Genomic DNA, 22,243 nt, shown 5'->3' with positions numbered 1-22,243 from the left:
AATTTCCAGTATCAGAACAGTTACACTGTTGGTTTTTCTTTCTCCCAGTCGTCCCCCAGAGAGATCACACCAAAGGAGAGTACATTTTAAGCCAATTAAGCTGCAGGATGCACACCTAACAGACCTCACTGAAACCTCAACAAAATGCGGGGGAAAGAAACTTGAAAAGATCAGCACACTGCCAGCCCACCGACTGTAGAGAGCTCTCACAGCCAGAAGGGGTGACCAGTGTGCCCCAAAGAAGCAAAGTCTCAAAATAATATAAAATTTAAAAAGTTTTGTTCCACTAATGTCCATTTATTGCTCCAGGATCCAATCCAAGATCCAACATTGCATTCAGTGGTCACGTCTCCCCAGGCTCTCGTTGGGGACAGTTCCTCGGTCTTTTTTTTTTTTTTAATTTTTTAATTCTTGTCTGCGTTGGGTCTTCGTTGCTGCGTGCGGGCTTTCTCTAGTTGCAGCGAGCGGGGACTACTCTTCTTTGCGGTGCGCGGGCTTCTCATTGCGGTGGCTTCTCTTGTTGTGGAGCGCAGGCTCCAGTAGTTGTGGCTCGCAGGCTTAGTAGTTGTGGCGCACGGGCTTAGTTGCTCCGCGGCATGTGGGATCTTCCCGGACCAGCGATCGAACCTGTGTCCCCTGCATTGGCAGGCAGATTCTTAACCACTGCGCCACCAGGGAAGTCCCCAGTCTTTTTTTTTTTCTTTTTAAAATTTTATTTTTTAAGTTAATTTTTATTGGAGTATAGCTGCTTTACAGTGTTGTGTTAGCTCCTACTGTATAGCAAAATGAATCAGGCATACATATATGTATATCCCCTCCCTTTTGGATTTCCTTCCCATTTAGGTCACCACAGTTCATTAAGTAGAGTTCCCTGTGCTATACAGTATGTTCCCATCAGTTGTCTATTTTATACATAGTATCAATAGTGGATATGTGTGAATCCCCGTCTCCCAGTTCCTCCCACCCTCAGTCTTTCTTGTTCTTCATGACCTTGGCAGTCTTGAAGAGCACTGTCCAAATGTCCTGTAGAACGTCCCGCACTCTGGGTTTGTCTGATGTTTTCTTGCGATTAGACTGGGTCGTGGGTGGCGTGCCCTTCTGAGCACATCCTGTCAGGGGTACCTGGCATCCACATGACGTCACTGGTGGCACTGCCCTTCAGCTGGATCAGGCAGCATTTGCCAGGCTGCCCCCACCGTATCACTCCTTATTGATCAACGGTCCTTCTCCTGCCCATCTTCACTGTCAGCTGGCCCTCCTGTAGGGAAGCGGACCACCAGTGTCTAGAATCCCTCGTGCAGGTTCACGTGTTCACCGTTAGCAGTGACTCTTTCTGCTCCGCTGGTGCAGGCCGCCCCGCACTGGGCACCCGTATCACTTCTGAGGGGGTAGGAGGTATCGGGGTGTGGAGTGGTCTGGCCCCCCACGCCGCAATCTTTCCATTACGCCCCATGCCCTCTGAAAGAAGAGCCAATAGAGAGGGCTGTAGGAGCCATAAGAGTAGCCTGGAAAGAACTAGGAGTACTTCATCCAGCCCAGGGAAGCTTTATTTTTAGGCATTTTATTTAGACAACTAAAAACAATTAGATGTTCGGAAGCAGTGTACAATGAGAGATCAAACCTGTTACTTTATCATGTATTCCCCCTCTTCTTTATAACTAAAGCAAAAAAAAAAAAAAAAAAAAGGCTTTCTCCTTTAAGGGAAAAGTCGGAAAAATAGGTCAGTATATTTTCCCTCTCATGATAACATAATATTTTCCCTCTCATAATAACAGTATATTTTCCCTCTCATAATAACATAATAACAATAACTACAAGAAATTCAACTGTAATAAGAGAAATTGGGTGTTGGTTTGCACATATTCATTAAAAAGACAACAGACCATCGTACTACAAGTTGGTTAGTTCCAGCACTGGAGCTAATTCATATTCCTCATTGTTTACTGCTCATGTTTACCTTAAGCAGAGAGTAACTCTGGAGGCTGATGCCTTTCTCTGTTTGTTTTAGTCCATAAGTTGTGTACATCTGCCTGATGCTCAGGCCTTAACTTCAGGAGTTGCACTATAGATGGCATCAGAATTCTCTGGAGCAATTTCTTCTAGCTCCTCTTCCGCCGTCTCTGGAAAACTGATCCTCGGCTTTGCCAGCTCACCACTGTCTTCTTCAGGAAGCACGCATTTCCAAAGGCCGTATGATTTTCCTACCACAGTCTGCCATAGTCTCAGTGTTCCATCTTCAGAACCACTAGCATAGCATTGTCCATCAGGACTAAACCTCACACAGTGAATGGGACCAAAGTGTCCTTTGTAGGATTCTAATTCTTCTCCACTCTTATAATCACACTTACAAAGTTTAAAATCTTCACCCCCTGCAACAAGAAATTCTTTCTCAGGATGAAGAGACGCAGAATTGATGGTTGCAGGAGTTTCAAAAGATTTAATTGGGTCCAAACTTAACTGCACTGTGAAAAGCAGTAGATCGTCCATAAGTTATTACCGAGATCTCTCCCTCCGGAATGTATTCCGTACTGCAAACAGACATATTAAAATGGAGAGATTTCACTTCTGTCATAGCAGCATGATCCCAAAGGCGAACGGTTTTGTCATCAGCTGAAAGGATCTGTTTATCCTCGCTGCACCATAGAGCCTTTTTAATACCAGAGGTGTGACCACTGATTTCCTTAGGTTCTGCCTCAGGTTTGTTCAAGTCATATATGCATAACAGTTTATCCTGTCCCCCGGTTAACAAGTAATTACTGTCCTGTGTAAAATCCAGCCTTGACAATGTGTTTATGAGCCAGCGTCATCCATTCATCTCCTGAGACAGCATCCCACACTTTGGCTGTGAAATCTGCAGCTGCTGTAGCTGCTGTGGTGGCGTCCTTATTTAATGTTACATCCCAAACAGCACCCTCATGACCCAAAAATGTTCCAGTCCAGTCTCCTGTATCTCCCTGGCGTAGCATAGGTTTATCATCTTTGCAAGCACCGATTAGGCAAAAGCCGTAAGGCGTGATGCCACGGAAGGCCAAATCCACCACAGGCTGCGTGTGACGTGTGGCCCGCGCAGGTGAGCGGCCTCATTGCCACGGCGGCTGCGAGCCTTGCGATCCGGCGGGGGTAGAGGAGGGGAGCCGAAGGTGGTCTGGTCTTTTCTCTCCTCTTGGCACCGACTCCTCGAGGTGCCTGCCCCCCGCCCTGACTCTGGGGTTGGGCCGGAAACGCGAAAAGGCCAGTCCGGTGGCCCCGAGGTCAGAAAGGGGTTAGGGATGGGTCAGGGAGTCTGCAACAGACAACCGATCCACTGCTGTCAAGGGAGGGAAAGTGGGGGAGGGGGAGAACCGGAGAACTGGCAGCCCTGACCCGCACCATCCAGGGAAGCGTGTTAAAGACTCATCCCACGGTCTTTTAGTCCCCTTACTAGACAGGGTGGTAGGCCTGGCCCCAGCTAATTCCTGTGGATTCAGGAGGTGGCGGTTGGCTCGGATGAGACGCATCTCTCCACTCGTCTCTGCAGGCTGAGATCGCACCCACCCTCCTGGGCCAGCCTTAAGCCTTATCCACCTCTGTGAGCCCTCCCTGTTCTTGGGGAGTGGTGATGCGCTGAGATTTTCCCGAAGCCCTCCCTGACTGCGCTCTCCTGTCTCCATCTGGCTCGGTGCCATGCGGCTCCCTTCCCGCCTGGCTTGCCGGGCTCCAGGCCATGGCAGTGTCACTTGTGCCGTCTCCTGCAGGACCCAGCCCAGGGACTGGCACATAGTCAGGGCACAGCAGTTCCTGGGTGATGTGCTCAGCAGAGGCTGCGTCGCACTGTGGCAAAGTAACGGCTTTGTGCATCTCCAACAGTCCTGGGTTTGAGTCTCGGCTTCACCACTTCCCAAATGTGTGACTTTGGGCAAGATGCCCTCTGGGTCTCAGTCGCCTCACTGAAAGATAATAAGCCCACTACTCAATAGTGCCTGGTTCCCAGCGCTGTCATGAGGACTAATTGAGCTCATCTCTGTAAAGCCCTTCAGATTATGCCTGGCATCTGTTAGGTGCTCAGTTATCATTCTTTACAGAGGAAAGCACCAGGATGTCAGGCTGGTATATAGAAACTAGACTAGAGATGGCCCCTTTGTATTAGCCTAAGTCAGCTAATTCCTATAAACAACCTGAAAATCTCAGTGATTTAATGCAACGGAAGTTCATTCCCAAGGTGGTGGGGATGCTATGCCCCTAGCAAGGAACCCTGCCCTCCGTCTTGTGGTTCTTCCCCAAGAGGATGTTGGATTCTTTCTGAGGCCCTGGCAGTGCGGGGAGAGAAAGGGAGGCCGTGGAGGGTCTGGATGTGGTGCTATCACTTCTGCCTTGACCCGGGGAACTGGCCTCACCCAACTCCAGGGAGGGTCAGGAGATCTGATTGGGCCGTGGACCCAGGAGGAAGAAGAAAGGACGGGCCTTGATACATGTGTCACTGGCAGAGGTGGTAACTGCAGTCAGTATATTCAATCTCCCACCATTCTGGTACCATCTCCCTAATTTGGGGGTGTGTTCTTAAACAACATGTGTTATTTACTCAATAACTTTTATGGAAACTACTCAGTTTTTGAATTTAACATGTTTGTTTATAAAAGGTAACTTTATAACATCTTTGAAAATGGAAAAGCAGTATCACCTGCCACAAATAGATACAGATAATTGCAAGCCTGTTCCGTCCTAGCTAGCTGGTGCGTGCTACAGTAGCTGGGTCTGTTAAAAAAGGGATGTTAGCAAGTGCTAGAGAAACGAGAGGATGACAGCCGGATAGCACCACCTCGAGACGTTCTCTTTGAGGTTCTCGGAACACTCAAATGAGAGCTGAACAGGCAATGGCCTTCTCACTGTGAAGTCTGAAGCCATTTAACCACCAGGTCCCCACATGGCCTGAAATCACCCAGGTCACACCGGTGGCATAGGTGCCACATTTTGGGAAATGCTGGCTTAGGGGACAGTCAGCACACAATTTGTGCACAGGCAAATCCAAAACTTGGTGCAGAGAGAGGTAGATGAAATCACCTGTCACCTCGTAGCACTCAGGACTTTATAGTTTCCACCTTGACCTATGAGGGGAATTAATGGTGTCACTTAACCGATGGGAAACTGAGGCCCATAGCAGGGCATGACCCCCGGCTCCCCTGCAGGACTCATGGCCTTTCCACTGTCCCTGGCTGCCATCTTTGGTCGGGGAAAGCTTACCGCCGTAGGTTAGACCATGTGGGCAGGGGTCATGTGTATTCATGCTGCTCTGTCATCTCTCTGCCCCTCTCACCCATCACCTGCCTGGTACACGTGACTGTGCTGGCACAGGAATGCCTGTCTCCCAGGCCTGCTTCAAGGAGCCAGGAAATCAGAAGCTGACCCTGGGCATGCTTGGGTACTTGTCACCCACTCACTGGCCCAGTGGGTGACACAAGATTTGTGTGGGGACTGCATCAGTGGATGCTCTCCCTGGGGAACTACTTACCTGCCTGCTGTTAAGGGGAGGGCTCCCCGTATGTCCTGGCCCATCTTTCTGAAGTTGTTTTGCAGTCCTGACTCAGGTGGACTCCACGAGTGGTTTGCTCACAGGGTAGAGGAGTCCGGCTTCCTCTCCTGCTCCTAAATCCCTTCCCACAATGTCCCACTCATTCCAAGTTATGCCAGCGCCAAGCCCCACTCATTGAATACAGGCAGTGTGCCCCGGATCTCCCAGCAACATGGCCAAAGGTATTGTTACTCCCATTTGTGGGGATGAAGAGATCAAGGCCCAGGGAAGCAGGGTTCATTCATTCATCCATTCATGCACTCACTCAAAGGTTAACTGGGGAGGATTCCAGGGACAACAAGACTGACATTGTCTTTACTGTCGTAGCATTTCCAGGGTAGTGGGGAAGGTGGGCAGGATGACAGTGAACAAATAATTGCCCAGATGGTTAGTGTCCAGATTGGTGAGTGCTGAGGAGGAAGGAAAAGGAGACAGGTGATAACGAGTTTGCGGAGAAGTAGCTCGCTGGATTAGCTTGGCCAACTGGTGCCCTTCCTCCAAAAAGATCTTCCCAGACAGCGTACTTTATCTAATTTGGGTCACCCCCCCACATCCCTTCCCTGTGTGTATCTTTTTATCGCACCTGGACATGTCCTTCAGATCACTTAGCACAGTTGCAGTGATCTGTGTGTGCCATTTGTCACCTGATATCTGTCTGTCTCGATGGAGTCTAAGCTCTTGAGAGCAGGGACCAAATCTCTGCTCATCACTGGACCCTGGTACTGAGCCCAGGGTCTGCACACAGCAGGTGCTCAGAAAATATTTATTAAATGAAGGAAGGAGAGAATCAGATCTAAATCAGATCTAAATCTGTGGACTGTGGGGCCCATGCTCCACCAACCTCACACCTCCCACAGCTCAGAACTCAGACAAGATGAGACCCCGGAGACCTGGCAGAGTGGTCCAGATCTGCTGGGATTGGATGCTTTGTTGCCATATCTCTTTGTGTTTGGAGAAATGTTTCTAGTTTTCTTCTAAGAGTATAAGTGCATCAGAAAAGATTTATTTCTCTAACAGTGGGAATGGGAAATGTTCCCTACCGAATGTGTCCTGAGGAATTGGGAAATCTGGCATTACTCAGGCCCTGCCCAAAGTGGGAATGGGTGGCCAGCTGCCTGTCCTGATGGGAGGCTACCAGGCTCCCCTCACCCCTGCTAGCTCCGCTTGCTTGAAATGGCACTTTAGCCCCCAGAATCTGAGGTGGGGAAGCTGGGAGGGAGCAGACACCTGATATTCCGCACTCACCCCAGCCGGGGGCCTAGGCCTAATTGTTCCCATTTTGAGAAAACAGGCTCAGAGAGGTTGAGGGCTTGGCCCAGAGTCACACAGCCATCAAAGTAACAGCCAGCCCCTGACGTCAAGACTGTCCAACCCCCAGAAAATGATACTTTTCTGACTGTGGAGATTCTCCATAGTCAGATACTCCACCTGACTGTGGAGATTCAAGGTGCCCAGTTTTCAGTTTCAGTTGAGTAATCCTGTTCTCTCTAGAACTGGCAGGTTTCCCTAATCACCTGGGTCCTGTCCTGCCCCCCACCCTCAAGTCCGGTCCAGATGGGCCTGGGAGTCTGCATCTTTCAAAGTGTCCTCGGTGATTCTTAGGATCAGGTAAGCTGGGAAACCCTGAAGAGGGGTTCCCCATTATGACTTAAGTGTAGCTCTGGGATTGGGTACCACAAATCTTAATTAACTTAATAATGATTATCATAAAAGCGTCACATGGGGCTTAAGAGTTTAGAAAGCTCTTGGAAGATGAGTGTGGTCTGGGGATGATTGTTTGCAGATGAGAGCGCTGAAGTTCAGAGGGGCCACAGGAGTGCAGCTTTTCTGCACTTGGATCTCATACTTTTTCTAGTTTCCCGCGGAAGTGTTTGCATCCTGGTGAATGTTAGGTCCTCAGATTGTTCCTGATGACGTGGCTGTGGGTTTTGAGCCCTCTGTTCTGGGTACAGAGAACTAGCCCTGACCCATTCTCTGCAGTCAGATGTTTCTGGAAGCAGGGAAGTGAGAAGCCACAGATGCTGGACAGTTGGAGAGGGTGGGGATAGAAGTAAACACTTACTGAGCCTCTCCTGCGCACTGCGAATCTATCGTTTTATTCAGTTGTCACAACAAACCCAGGAAGTGAGGGCTTTTACTTACCCCATTTTACAGATGAGAAGGCTGGTCTGTGTTCAGGTTCCGGGCTGATTAGACTCTGTAAACACGGGAGCTGGGAGGGCATGGAGATGGGTGGAGCCAGCCCCTGCCCTTTGGAGCTGGGAGCCCCGCCCAGATTCACCCTGCAGGCCAGGTGGCAGGGCCGGTTCCACTCTCTGTCCTGCCCAGTTTTCCCCGACCTGGCTTTGGTTGACCGAGCTTCGAAACTGGGGCACTCTCCAAGCCAGGTGGTTTGTCAGAGCTGAGTTAACCCTGAGTCAAAGGAGGAATGAGAGGGTTCACTCACCCGCCTCCTCCCTGCCCCGTCCCCACCCGTCCCTCCCTGGGTCAGGCCCCTCACAGTGGGGCCACACAGACGTGTCACCCAACTTGGACCTCTGCCTGCCTCACACTCACTGGAACATGAAGAGTCAGCTGCCCGGGACTTAGCTTGTTCTAGAGCCATTGTTGTGAGGTCCCGGGCAGACCTGGGATAGCTGGGCTTTGAAGCCTGGCACATCTGGGTCCCAATCCTGGTGCTTCTGCCCCCCTCACTGTGTGTCCTTGGGCAGCTCACTTCACCTCTCTGAGCCTCCCTTCTGGGGACATAAACCCTGACCTCACAGGATAACTGCTCGGAGTTGAGAGCACCTCCCACAGCTACTGGCTCATCGTAGGTCCTAATTCAGTGACGGTGACGCCTCGACTTCCTTCCCCCATTTATGAAACTTCCTGTCATACTTGATCTAAAACAGAGATTTTAAACTGGCAGCATTGGGGGTCAAATTCTGCCCAATCACAGATGTGATTATTTGGTCCTCACATTTAAAAAAAAGTTGAAAGTTAAACGCCAGCATTTCAAATTAGGAGATTTCACATAAAAATCTGGATTTCCAGTGCCTCTAGAAGAATGGGGCTCCCAGGCTTCACTGGCCAAAAGGAGACTGGCAGAGAATCAGAATCAGGTGTATTATCGTCGAGGGGAGGGGGCAGCATTGCATTGCATCGCTCATGCCTCCACTTTGAGCCTAATGATTAAAGATTCTCTTAAGACCACCCCACAAGGAAGGAACAGTGACTCAGAAATTCAAAAAAAAAAAAAAAAAAAAAAAAAAGAAATGGCTTTGAATCTTTCAGAACACTGGCGCAGCCTGCCCAGGTGCCATGTGTCAGTGGGTTAGCTGGCAGGACCTGCTTCCTGCAGACCAGTGTCATCTAACCCAGTCCACCTCCTACAGGCCTCATGCCAACAGTGGACACCAGGGAGCCGGTCAGGGAGGTCTCCCTTTGGAAAGAGCCAGTGGCCTTTGGGAGACAGTGGAGACCAGGGTTGAGAGCTTGACCTCTGAGCCTCCCACCAGGCTATCAGTGCCTTGCTCTGCCTTCGTCACCGTTGGGTCCCCGGGGCCCAGGACAGTGACGGGCACACTGAAAAACGTGTTGAACAGTGAGTGAGCAGTCTCCCTGGAGTTGAACCGCAGCCCTACTACTTGCAGAGTTGATTTGCTAGCACTTTACCCACATCATCAGCGGGGATGGTGGCGGTACCCTCCTCCTGGGGGACAGTAGAACTTCAAAGAGATAACGGCTAAATGGCTCAGCACGACACCCACCGTGGTAAGTGACCAGTACGTGTGGCTGTGATGATTATCTAGTTGGCACAGGTATTTCTGTGCTTGAACCTTGATACAGGCCACCACTTGGGCCTCTGACCCTGCCGCAGGGTGGTGGTGTGACAGCTGCCTGAGCGCGCTGCTGGTAACAGCCCGGAGGAGAGCGGGCACGTGGACTTGACCAAGGGTGCGGACCCCTGGGGAGAACCACCTGTTTGTCAGCTGGTGTCACTCCCTAGTGTGGAGACGTGGGATGCGGACGTGATGTCCACCCTCCCACAGGCTGAACTGGTTGGCCATGTGCTATTGTTGCCTGAAAGGTATTGCACAGAAGACACATGGGTAGGAATGTGCCCTGGGCCCAGCAGCCTCCATGACGTGTGAGCCACTCCTGAGTCTGCTACAACCCAGGTGGAAGCAGCTAGAAGAGTCACAGCTACAGCCGCCACGGCAGTGCATGCTGGCCTTTAGAGTCCCTTTCTAGCCCCAAGGGCTCCGGAAGTGGAAGGGCTGGTCAGGCTACCCAAAGTAGAGCGTCTTCCTCAGTGGGACCTTCCGCTTGATACCTCTTGGCGGTTTTTAGCGCACGTACCCAGCATTTCCCTCCCTTGGTCACCCACAGCGGCTCTTTGGGGGAGGAGTCACCCCTTTCACAGATGGGAAAATTGAGGCCCAGGGAGTCACAGTCTGCCCAGCTGGCTGGGGGCAATTTGCTCGTTCAGATGATTCCCACGGCCCCACCGAGAGATCGTGATATGGGGAATCAGGGCCCCGGCCTCTGTATTTTTTTTAAAAATAAGTTTATTTATTTAATTTATATATTTTTGGCTGCTTTGGTTCTTTGTTGCTGTGCGCAGCTTTCTCTAGCTGCGACGAGCGGGGGTACTCTTTGGTGCGGTGCGCGGGCTTCTCTTTGCGTGGCTTCTGTTGTTGCGGAGCACGGGCTCTAGGCACGTAGGCTTTGGTAGTTGTGGCATGCGGGCTCAGTAGTTGCGGCTTGCGGGCTCTTCAGTAGTTGTGGTGCATGGGCTTAGTTGCTCCGCGGCATGTGGGATCTTCCCGGGCCAGGACTCGAACCCCTGTCCCCTGCACTGGCAGGCAGATTCTTAACCACTGTGCCACCAGGGAAACCCCGGCCTCTGTATTTTTAAGCAACCTCTCTGGGGAGTTGTAATGATCAGGAGAGGGGGGAACCCAAGTAGGGACTCCAGTTTCGTGCTCTGGCCCTGCTGTTTGCTCAGTCAGCCAAATCATCTACTTCCGTGGGCTTCCCTTCCTCAGCTGTGAGATGGGGAGAGTAAGTAGTACCCACCTCAGAGGATGGTTGTGAAAATGCCGTGGTCGGTCAGTGTAACATTCTCAGGATTTGGGGAGTATTGATTTGTTGCTATTGTTCCACATGGGATTTGTTACAAAAGCAATTTAAGAAACAAAAAAGATACCTGTGAGTAATTTACAGCAGTGTCTTCTCACCTCCTTTGAGGTAGGAGTCTTAGGATGCTGGGATCAGGGTTGCTCTGCCCCCATTTTAGAGGTGAAATGACTGAGGGGGCAGGCTGGACTTTGGAACTCCCACAGGGGCGTGGCAGGTGTGGAGGTGGCTGCCTCGGGTGGGGGCAGCAGTGGGGTGGGGTGTTAGAGGTCACCGCACCCCACCACCACCTCCCCAGCGTGGCCTTTCTCAGAACACCAGGGAACACCTCTGGGTAGGGATGGTCACGCTGCCTTCCAGGAGGGCCGCGGGGGTGAGAGAGGAAGCACACCCACCTGCCTCCCACTCCTGGGCTTGATCCAGGCAACACGGCCTCTTCTGTTCCCCCTCACTTCTCCACTGGTGTCTTGGCTGCGCCAGAAGTTCTCCCTAAAGCGTGTCTGCTGAGATGGTCTCAGTCCATCCAGCGCCCTCCTTGCTCATTTGCTCATTCATTCATGTAACTTATCCGTTGAGCACCTACTGTGTGCCACGTGCTGTGCTGATGCTGGTGTGTGGAGCTGAACCCCACGGACATGGTACCCACTCTCAAGGAGCCTCCATTCCAACAGGGAAGAGAGTTAAACCATCAAGAGTTATCTGAGCAAGAATGTCCAGGGATCTTTGGGGATATTCTGATCTACCTTGGTGCGGAGTTCTGAGAGGACCTCCCCTAGTGCCACCTCGAGGCCTTGTGATGAGCAGAGCTGGGCAGGTGCCAGGGCAAGGGGTCCAGGCCCATCCAAAGGCAGAGGCAGGAGTGAACTGTCAGCACTTGGCGAACTGGCTGGAGAATGCATCGGGGGCACCGTGAAGAGTGTGCCCTTGACCCTCAGCACAGTGGGGACGAGTTTGAGTGGGGAGCTGGGTTCTGTTTGTGCCGTGGGCAGCCTGCAAATCTGCGCTGCAGAGATGGGCCTGGGTGCAGCCCAGCGGGGACCAGGCCAGCAGCCGCTGGCTCTTTTGGTGTCCAGTCTTTCTGCCAAGAGGCCTCTTTGATTCACATTTTCCACATGGACTTGATGTTTTAGAAATGTTGACCTTCAACTAATCAAATGTCACTTATTAAATTGCAAGTCATATCCTTTTCAATTTACAAAAAGGACAGTGGGCCGGTGACTTAGTTCATGGCCTGTTGGCAGGAGGGAACTTGACAGCACTTGAGGCCAGAGAAAAGACACGTGCCTTATCAGTGACCCCCCTCCCCCATCCCCTGTCCCCATGTCCCCAGGGGGTGGGCAGCATGTCTTCTCAGTGAGAAGCTGAGCTGAGAGTGAGGCTGGGTTAGCAGCCAGGCTGGAGAAGCTGTGGCAAGGCTGGAATGCCAAGTCCAGGCGGGTGGACTTGAGCCTCCCTCTCAAGAAGCAAAGAATCCTCTTAGAAAGGTGAGGTCAGTTCCTGCAGGCCGGAGAAGAGTCAATGCCACGTAGGCAACGGCACCTGAGTAGAAAAGAAGGCAAAAGGCCGGATGTGTACAAACAGGGAGTGTGGGGGCGGGGGCGGCTTCCTGGAGGAGGGACACTCGAGAGGAGTCGGGTTGGGATCAGGGGAAGGGATGGCATTCTACCCGAGGGGTTCTGCAGCCTGATGAGACTGGGAGGAAGGGATAGCCGTGTGGGGAAGGGCAGAGGATACAACGGGCAGGTGAGGTAGGCCTGGTTTGTAGACCACCCAGAGGAGCCTGGCCTGGGGTCTGCATGTGTTGCATCAGGCAGTGGGGAGCCATAGCAAGTTCATGAGCAGGGACGGTGCTTAGGAAGGAGAAGGGGATCAAGTGAATGTAAAACTCCCTGGGGCATGGACAAAGGGGAACTAAAAGCCCGTTGGCTTGGGTCAGTATGTTTCCCAAGACAGTGGGGGAGTGTTCTCCCTGATGAGGTGACTGGTCCTTATTCACACCCTCAAGGAGACTGAAGACAGGACTGTCAGACCGTGGATGCCAACCTGAGGCTGAATCCACGCATATGAAATGCCTAAAGTACATTGTAGACAGATGGGCTGCCGTGGGAATTGTAGTCAAGGGTTGGGGCCCCTGAAAACCCCACAGCAGGAATTTCACAGGTGGGGAATTTAAAAGCATTTTGGAACATAACATTGGGCTCCCAAGGCCACTAGTGGACCTGAGGAACATGTTGATGTATGTTGAAGTTCACTAGAATAATATACTAAAGAGAATATCTGCTGTGTCAAGCATCTTAGATTAGGAATAACAGGAACTTCTTTCAGCTTCAGTTTCCTCATCTGTAAAATGGTCCTAATGATAGTGCCTGCTTGCTAAGGCTGTTCTGAGGATTAAATGGACTGATGCAGATGAGACGCTTGGCATTGGACTTGGCTGGGCTAAGTTCTCAGCTGATGGCCTGGACAGTCCCTTTCCTTCCTTCTTACCATCCTTACCTGCTAAAAGCATAAGCATCTCTGCTCCAGCAGTTTCAGGGAGATGCTTATAAATTTGTTTCACTTTCTTGCAGGGATGCCTGGCATAAGAGACTTTCCCCCTTGAGTCTAGGACTAGACTAGAGTCTAGACAATGGTGTGTGGCAATGAGCAGTCACAGCCCTGACCCCACCCCCTCCCAGCTGTGGGATCCCAGGCAGGTCCTTCATCCCCTTGGGTCTCAGTTTTGTCATCTGCAACAATGGGCTAGTACCCCCACCCCCACCCAGGCACTGTGTGAGGCAAGATGAAATAGTGTCTGTGAATTGTCAGCAAGTACTCCATCATGGCCACCTGGTCACCAGCCCCCAGGACCCCAGGCAGCCCTCATGTATGACTCAGTTCCCTCCCCACGTTCTTGTCTTCCACCTTCCTCTGTAGCTCCTAGAGTGTGGGTAGTAGAATCTGCGTCTCTCCACCTGCTCTTTGCTTTACTTCCCTTTTCACTTTTCATTCCCTGGGCTGTTTGTTCAGTCATTCATTCATTCGTCCATTCACTCACTCATTACGTACAAATATTTATGCTGTTCGTTGTGCTAGGCACCTGGGGGGGCCAGTGGTGAACGAGAGGCATATAGCTCCTCCTGTCGCGGCGTCTTCATTTTCAGCGATTAAATCAAACATCCAATTAAATTTGTACTTATCAGTTGATATGAGGTCTGTGAGGGGAAAAACACAGGGGATTCTTCTAGAGGTCAAGGGAAACCTCACGGCAGTGATGTTTCAGTGGCTGTCTGAAAGGTACTTGGGGTTCATTAGGGAAGGAGGCCCAGGTGGAGGGAACAGCATGGGCAAAGGCCCTGAGGTAGGGAGGTAGCATTGTCCATGTGGAAGAGGCTGCAGGACAGAGCTGGGGAGAGCCCAGGCTGGAGGACTCAGCTGGGCCAGGCCGTGAGGGACTCATAGGGCACGATTAGGAAGATGACCTTTATCCTAAGAAGCCTTTGGCCCCTGAAGCGTTTTAAGCGGATCTTCGTGAAGAGTTCACTCTGGACTGAAGGGGAAGAGCAGAGCAGTTAAGAACCTCCTTCAGTGTGCAGGTGAGGCTGATGACGTGCTACTGCACACCCCGGGTCCTTTACTCACACACTAGAGGAGCGACTCATGGCTTGCACTTAGCAAGACAAGAATCCTTGTGTTGGTACAGAAGAAAGTCACAGATGGCGGGATCGTATGTCCTGGAAGCGTGGGGTGGGGCCCAGGAGCCTTTGCCGAATCACTGCCTGTCACGTGACCATGATGATGGTAATGCAGGCTGCTCAGAGGAACCCAGAAAAAACCTACTGTGTACCCAGCAGATCCAAGTTCGTACTCTCAGCTGACCTTCCCAGCGCCCTACGGACAAGGGTGGGAGTGTCCTGTTGTCCAAAGAAAGAAAACAGGGTTGAGTGTTGGTGAGGGATCTGCCCAAGATCCTGAGGCTCCTGCCTGCCAGGTGTTTGGGGCCAGAGTCCCCACTTCCCTGTCCTGTAGGTAACAGCAGGGAGAGCACATCCGTCTTTCTGAAGCACTTTGGACGGGTAATACCAGGTCAGGAGGTTCTGTGGCCAGAGAGAGCCTGAGGCCAGAAGCCTCTCTGAGGCTGTGACTTTTGAGGCTCACATTGCCTTCTGACACCTACCTAGCCCAGGCTCCCCTTCACAGCTTCCCAGGATCCCCCAGACCTGGGTGGGCAGTGGGTGGCCTTACCTGGGATGGCTCTGCTGCCCTGCATGCCCCTTTCTGTGTCCCTCCACCCCCAGTTTATCCTTTGAGGCTTTGGGTCGAGGCAGGGCTGTTCCCTGTAAATACCAGTCCCCTTACATGAGCATTTTTCCTCTATGATTTTTCCTGTTTTGATGAAACACTGCTCTTGGCTGTACAGGTTCCCAAGAGGGAACCAAGGCCCCGGCTTGGCTAGCCAGTCATTCAGGAACTTTGCTTCCAGGCCGAGCCCCACACCCAGCCCGCATTCCGCCAGGGCCATAACCTTAACCTCCATGCACTGTGTGAATGGGGCCCGTCCCTCCCCCCCTCCCAATTCCCATGGTTCCCATGGCCACCTCCTTATCGCTATTCCCAGCTGACTGAAAAGGGCTGCATTCCAGCCCGAAGTTAGCCTCGCCCTCTCTCCCCCTTTCTGTTTTCTTCCAGACTGAGTTGAGGGGTGTAAGAGTTTACTAGGGTTAATGGTCCTGCTACCAGTGTCTGAGCCCACTGCATCCCTCAGGCCGCCTGTAGGGAAAGGATGGGGTGGTACCTTAGCCCGTTCATTCATTCGTGCATTCAGCAGATGCACTGAGCTCCTCCTGTGTGCCAGGCATTGTTTTAGGCACTGGGCATAAAAAGCGTGGAAGTTAACAAGTGTCACGGAGGTGAGGCGCAGCTGGTCTCTTTGGCTGAGCTTTGCAGGTTCCAGGGGCTGCCGGTCACCTCTCTGCCCACCTCTGTGGGGAGTCACGTTAATAGCCCCTCGGGTGGGGCCCCTGTGAGCCCAGTGTAGCCCTCATACCTCCTCCAGCTGAGTGCGGGCGAGATTCCAGCCCTTGCCCTCCGCCTCTGTCAGGTGTCCTTGAGCAGGACAGGCAGCCCACCCAGCTGGACACAGTGGCCTTGCAAAGACCACGGCACGGCCAGTAGGTGGTAGTTCTGGGATTTGGGAGCCAGGTTCCCCTCACTCCAAAGTCATTTCTTTGGGGTTCTTGACTGTTTGTCGGCCGGGTTATCTCTGTTGCTTTTTTTCCTGCGGTGTTTCTTGCCTTTCAGTGGTGCTGTGCCTACAGGCCTTGTCTTAATCCCCCAGCTCTGCCAGAGGTGCTTGTTGAAAGTATTTGTTCCGGGTAATTACAAGCTTTTAAACTTACTTTTGACGCACGTTTACCCATCCCATTCTCCTACGTGTTTGTCCATTACTTATTCATTCTTTCAACAAACAGCATTTATTCAGGACCAGGCCCCTGCGTGCCAGGGAGGGGAGGGACAGGTGAAGCAGACTTGTCCCCGTCCTCAGGGAGCTCATGGCTACGTGAGGCAGTGGGCTTGGTACTCCCAATGCAGGAGGTGGGCCGACCTGCCTGGGCCTTGATGCTGATGATGGGAATAGCTAACCCTGAGGCAGCGTTCTCAGGGCACCTGCGCCACCTTCTTGCATCTATTAACTGATTTAATCCTCGTGACCACCTCTGTGAGGTGGGTATAGGCTCTGTTATTATGAATAACATAATACATATCGGAAGCTAACTTGCCCAGGGTCACCTGGCTAGTGGCAGAGGCGGGATTTGAACCCAGGCTCCCTGGCTCCTCAGTCTGGGCCCTTAACTGCACCAAGCTGCGTGACCGTGAACTTGCTAGATAAAGCAATGGGAACAGAGCGTGCAAATCACAGAACTGCGAGAGAAACAGACTGCTCCGAGGCTCGCGTGGCAGAATCGAGGACAGCCTGAGTGGGAGCTGGTGCCGAGTGTGGGTCCCCCAGTCAGGGCAGGGGGATGGGCCGGGGCTCAGGTCCTCCCCAAGCAGGAGACCCAGAGTGATCTCCTGTGAGGAAGGAGCCAGGGCGTTGGCCGCACCCGTGTGTCTCAGTGAGCACAAAAACATATTCCAGAGCCAGACCCTGAGTTCCACAGTGTTTGGAGCCCTGCCTGAGGGCCGGGGCCAGTGCTGTGTGGAGGAGGAAGGGCCTGGCTGGGGCAGACGGAGGCCAGGCCAGCCGCGGCCGGAGCCTGGCTCTGTCGCTGACCGCCGGGGTCACTCTGGGTGAAATGCAGTCCGCCCTCCTGGGCACTCAGCACACTGCCGCAAATCCACTGCGGAGAATAATCTGGAGTTCTTTCCCTGGCCTGTAGGGCCCTGCGTGATCCATCCTCCCCCCCGTGTCGCTGACCTCATCCTGGGCCTTCTCCGCTCCCTGTGCTCCAGCCATGTGGGCATTGCTGCTCCTTGACCAAGTTGACCATGCTCCCATGTTGCCCCCACTGCTTGGATGCCCTCCCCGGGCTCTTGGCATGGTCAGCTCCTTCCCTCCCCTCAGGTCTCTGCTCAGAGGTCCTGCCCTGACCACTCAGCCTGAAGCGCCCCCATCACACGCTCTCAAATCACCCTGTGTGCTCCGTTGTAGCTCTTAGCACACTTCAGGACAGTCCCAACTCCCTTTTTAGCTCTGTTCCCTCCACGAGAACACAAGTTCTTCAGTTCATAGGCCTTGCCTGTCTTGTTCACTCTCGTTTCCCCAACACTATCAATGGTGCCTGGTGCTTGTGGACACTAAACGTTTGCTAGCTAAACGAATGAGCCTCAGTTTCCTCATCTGTAAAATGGGAAGCAGCTCGCTGATCTACTAAAGTTGGTGTAAAGATTAGAGCGTGTTTAGGTTAAGGTGCCTCGTACAGGCCTGGCACATAGTAGGCACTTAGGATTGGTAAATGAAGCACGTGCTGAGGCCCAGGTGTGAATTTCCAGCCTAGTATAGACTCTGTGGACGTTGCATAGCTGGGTTTTTTGACATTGCCAGAGCAGCCTGGTGCTCACCAGCTCTGAAAATCAGGGTGGTGAGTGGGGCAGGATGAGGAGAAGGAAAGAAAGAAAAACAGAGAAAAAAATGAGAAGGAAAAAGGCCTGGGATGCAGTGGATTGTTTTTTCATTGGAAACGTAGAAAGAGATGGTTTTTTGCAAGATCAGGTTTGCCCACTGGAAAATTTGTAAATTCCTGCCAAGATCCTTTTTTTTTAAGACCATTAAAAAGGAGATAGGGCACAGGTAATTCCAGTTAATAAATGTGGAAAGAATGATAGAATTTGAAAGTCACCATTAAAACTCCACAGTAATAATTATTTCAGTTAAAATCCACTAATTTTGGATGCCAAAATTAGTGGGCAAAAGTTTAAGCAGAAACAAGATACCTGTATAGTCTCAGAGTATCTCCCCCGAAATATTTAGTAATTACAAAGTGGGAAAATAGTAAGTGCCAGGAGAGTCCTGGCAGATCGAATCTTAGCCAAGTGATCAAGGCTAACAGCACAGGTGATAAGACATATGGCATCATGTCCCCGACGTGGGGTTCTGAGGAGGGCACAGCACTGTGGGATTCTTCCCAGAGATGCACAACCTGACTTAAATCACCGGAAAACATCAGACAAGCCTGGTTTGAGAGGTATTCTACGAAGTAACTGACAAACACTCTTCAAAAATGTCACAGTCATGACAGACAAGGAAAGATGCGGGACTGTCACAGATTAGAGACTAAGGAGGACCCCGGATTGTATCCTAGACCAGAAAAAGGACATTACTGGAAAAACTGGTGAGATCCTAATCAGGTTTGTCTTTTCCTTAATGATACTGTACCCAGGTTAATTTCCTAGTTTCGAGAATTTTTCTGTGGTTTTCTCTGGTTCTGTAAGATGTGAACATGAGGGGGCACTGGCTGAAGGGTGTGCTATCTGTGCAACTGTTCTGTAAGACTCAGATTATCATGAAATAAAAGGTTTAGAAGGATGGCACTAGATAAAGGGGGAAGATAAAGAAGTATGGCAGGAAAAAATCTAACGGAGACTTCATTATGGCATTCAAACCGCGCAAATGAGTATGTGTTTGCAGAAAGGCCCGGTGATGGTGACGGGAGTTCTAAGGCACGGAGGTAGGCACCTTTCAATTGAAAAATCCCGTTTCCTTGAAGGATTTTCCGCAGCTGGTTGGCTGTCTGACCTTGACTTTGCCCTTCCTTAAGGGGCTCTGGTTCTTCTCTCCTGAGTTCTGTCACCGCTTAATCAGCAGAGGGTATGTCCTTTAGTGACGCCCATTGATGTCAGGCTGTACGAAGGCACGGTAGGATTCACCAGCCACAGATTCGGGAAGTCCTTAGCAGCGTCTGCCAAATTTATACCATTCCCGGGCCACTTTCACACTTTTGCCGTATCTACCTCTACCCATACTATTATCAACTTTCTGTTTTATTTATATGGACCCACTTTAAAGATTCGAATAGGTGAGTTAAAAAGAAAAGGTAAAACCAATGTCATTTGCCGTGAACCCAAAGTATCCATAAAATTCAAAGCAATGACTTTCAAAGAAAATTCGAGCTTAGGGCTGTTGCTGGTAGACGGTTCTGAGCCTGAAACCTGCTCTTCCGTTTATTAAAAGGTGAGATTGTTAGGTGTTAAAAGACCCTCTGGAACCAAAATGAGACTTTCTTCTAGACTCATTCAAGAGAATTGATGGAGAAGTAGAGTGGGAGGAACTCCCTCACTGGGTGATTCATGTGAATTGCTGCCCTACCCTGGTTCCACCTAAAACCATCTCATGCGGGACCACGGAAGCTCCTCCAGAGCCATCTAGCCCTCCCTGAGGGGCAGGAGACCAAGGACCCTGGGGCCCAGCTGGCCACACCTGTCAGCCTGGGCAGCCGTGAGCCCTCCGTCTGCCTGGCCCACCCCTTTCTTCTAGCCCCAGGGATTCAGATCTGACTTTGTGAGCCCAGATCTGAAGCCACTTCCTCTGGCCAGCTGTCCCTGGTCTGCCCTCAACTTCAGAACATGTTGGCTTTAAAAAAAAAAAAAAAAGAAAGAAAGCCAACGTCTGACTTTCTAGGAGATACAAGAATTATTCTCATACTATATTATTGTTCCTACTTAATTCCAAGAACCAGGCTTTATCATGCTGAGGTGGTATCTGCTGTGTCACAGAGCTGCGTGGGGTTCGATAGAACAGGGCTCTTAATCATTTTGACATCTACCCTTTGTAAGAAATACATTTTATATTGCAACCCAGTGGACAACATGTAAACACTCAACATAGCAATCCTTCCTTTATACAGGCAATGCAAACAGCTATTTTTTATTCTATTGTAGCATTTTTTAAAATGCTGGTTACAGCTCACTAAGTTGATTTCTCAACTCCCTAGTCATAACTTGCAGTTGGTAAAACACTGCTCTAGAGGATGACAGCATGAACCATAGTAAGAGGTCCCACTTTTTTGAGTACCTAGTATGTGCCTGGCACAGTGCCGAACACCATCTCGTTTAATCCTGACTATGTTTGCTCATCAGACTACTGAGTCTCAGAGAGGGACGTCATTTAGCCCAGGTCACAGAGTGTGTAAGGGCAGAACCAGGATTGCCACCTGGTTGCTCATGTCCTTTGGGCTTGGGAACACTTTCCCTGTGTATCTGCCTTTGTACCTTGATCAAGATTGTCCCCAGAGGAGGTAGGGATAAATGCATAAATGACAGAATCAAACATCCAGTTAGTATAGAAAGACACTCAAAAACCATCTCTTTAATTTTACTCTAAGCCAGCGCAAGGGGTTCCCAAACCTGGCCAATGATTTGATGTTCTTTCTTCTTAAATTTTAAATTAATTTTAAAATTGAGGTATAGCTCACCGTAAAGTGGACAGCTCAATGGCTTTTTACATACATATACCCATGCCACCACCCCCAGGTTAAGACAGAGGAACATTCCCAGCCCCTGGGAAGACTCCCTTGTGCCCCATCCTGGTCAGTACCCCAACCAAGAGAGAACCCTTCTCCTGGCTTTCCTCACCATTGATTAGTTTTGTCCATCCTTCAAGGTCACATAAACAGCATCCTACTGTATGTGTGTGTCGGCCTTCTTTCATTCAGTGTAACATCTATGGGGTTCACCCGTGTCGCGTGTGTCAGTAATTCATTCTTTCTTGTTTTGTAGCATCTGACTTCTTTTTGGTACTTCTAAGCTTTTTAAAAAATGTTCCTACACTATTTTAGGCATGTCAAATAGCATAGAGACTAATCCATACCTTCCCCCCATTTTAAGAAACACACCTTAAGCCCCCATATTCCTCTTCCCCTGCTTCCATCTTCGATGCATCCCCACCTCCATCCCAGAATAACTACTCTCCCCAAAATGGGGTTGATCCTTCATGCACATATCAGTAAGTCTTTACTACCTGTGTCTGAAAATTCTTAGTGGGTCTTTCTGGATGCTGGGTGTGTGTGCGCACATGCTTTTTTTTTTTTGCATTGCTGAGCCCAGATTAAAAAAAAATTTCTAAAATGTTCCAGGTCTTTCTGGAAATCGGAATCTCAGCTCCGTGCTCTTGAGGTCAAGAGAGTTGGAGCAGAGTCCAGAAGGAAAGGCCAGTCGGGGAGAGGCAGGAAGAGAGCAGAGTGGGGACAGAGATCCCAGGGGCAGGCGGAGGAGTGGGCTGGGTACTCCTCACCACGGGAAGCACCTGTAACCCTGGGTCTCCGGATCCCCTACCTTCCATCTCATCCTGGACCCATGGGGACCTCAGCGTGCCCCTCTTTCTGACTTGATTTCCTGGATCCATTGGTGCCACCTCTGCCGCAGCAGCCCTTGGAGGGATTTGAGGGGGGAGAATGAGGTTCTCCTTTGGGAAGAAGAAGATGCTTGTGGTCCTTTTCTACCTCACACCCTGCAGCCTCGTAGTAGCGGGGAAAGCGGTGGGCACTCACTCGTGGGGCCGGGCACTGCGCTAAATAACTACTTTCCCCGTACTAACACATGGACCCCCTCAGAGCTACCCAAGGAGGGAGCACTGTTTGACGGACTGGGAAACTGAGGCACAGGGAGATGGAGTAAATTCCCAAGGCCACAGCCAGTGAGTGATGAATGTGGCCTCACACCCAGAAAGGCCGGCTCCAGACCCTCTGTGACCATACACCCTCCAGCCTCAAATCTAACAGAGCAGGGAGGCCCATGGCCTTCCCTTTCTGGCACTCATCCCCTTCTGTAACTACACATTTGTAACAGAGCTTTGTTAGACTCTGGCTCCAGGCAGGCAGGGGCTGCCTTTGTTTGATTCGCATTGTATCTCAAGGGCCTAGTTCAGCATCTGGAACAGAGCAGATGCTAGTGATATTTGCGGAATCGATGCTGAGTGAAGGAATGAATGGGCAGAAGCAGAGCTGGGAAACCATTCATGAGGCGTTTTCTGCAAACGCCAGGCTTGCCTCCGGGCTGTGGGGAATCTGAAAGCCAAGGGTCTGAGTCCCAGCTCCAGTGCTCCCTGGGAGTGCCACCCTTATCTTCGCCATCTGGAATGTGGGGGTTGTGATCATTCCT

General features: G+C 51.0%; 1 protein-coding gene and 1 pseudogene across 1 annotated transcript in view; one reads left to right on the top strand and one right to left on the bottom strand.

Moving 5' to 3' along the window:
• ERGIC1 (endoplasmic reticulum-golgi intermediate compartment 1) overlaps positions 1-22,243 on the top strand; it is a gene marked incomplete at its 5' end in the record, with an annotated part of 105,521 nt that overhangs the window by 9,721 nt on the left and 73,557 nt on the right. The window lies entirely within an intron of this gene.
• On the bottom strand, positions 1,012-3,252 carry LOC112405071 (serine-threonine kinase receptor-associated protein pseudogene; annotated as a pseudogene).

Source organism: Neophocaena asiaeorientalis, unplaced genomic scaffold (genome assembly GCF_003031525.2).
Source record: "Neophocaena asiaeorientalis asiaeorientalis breed wild unplaced genomic scaffold, Neophocaena_asiaeorientalis_V1.1 scaffold268, whole genome shotgun sequence".
Classification (NCBI taxonomy): domain Eukaryota; kingdom Metazoa; phylum Chordata; class Mammalia; order Artiodactyla; family Phocoenidae; genus Neophocaena; species Neophocaena asiaeorientalis.
The sequence above is the reverse complement of the archived record's forward strand: the minus strand, read 5'-3'. Positions and strand labels throughout refer to the sequence as shown.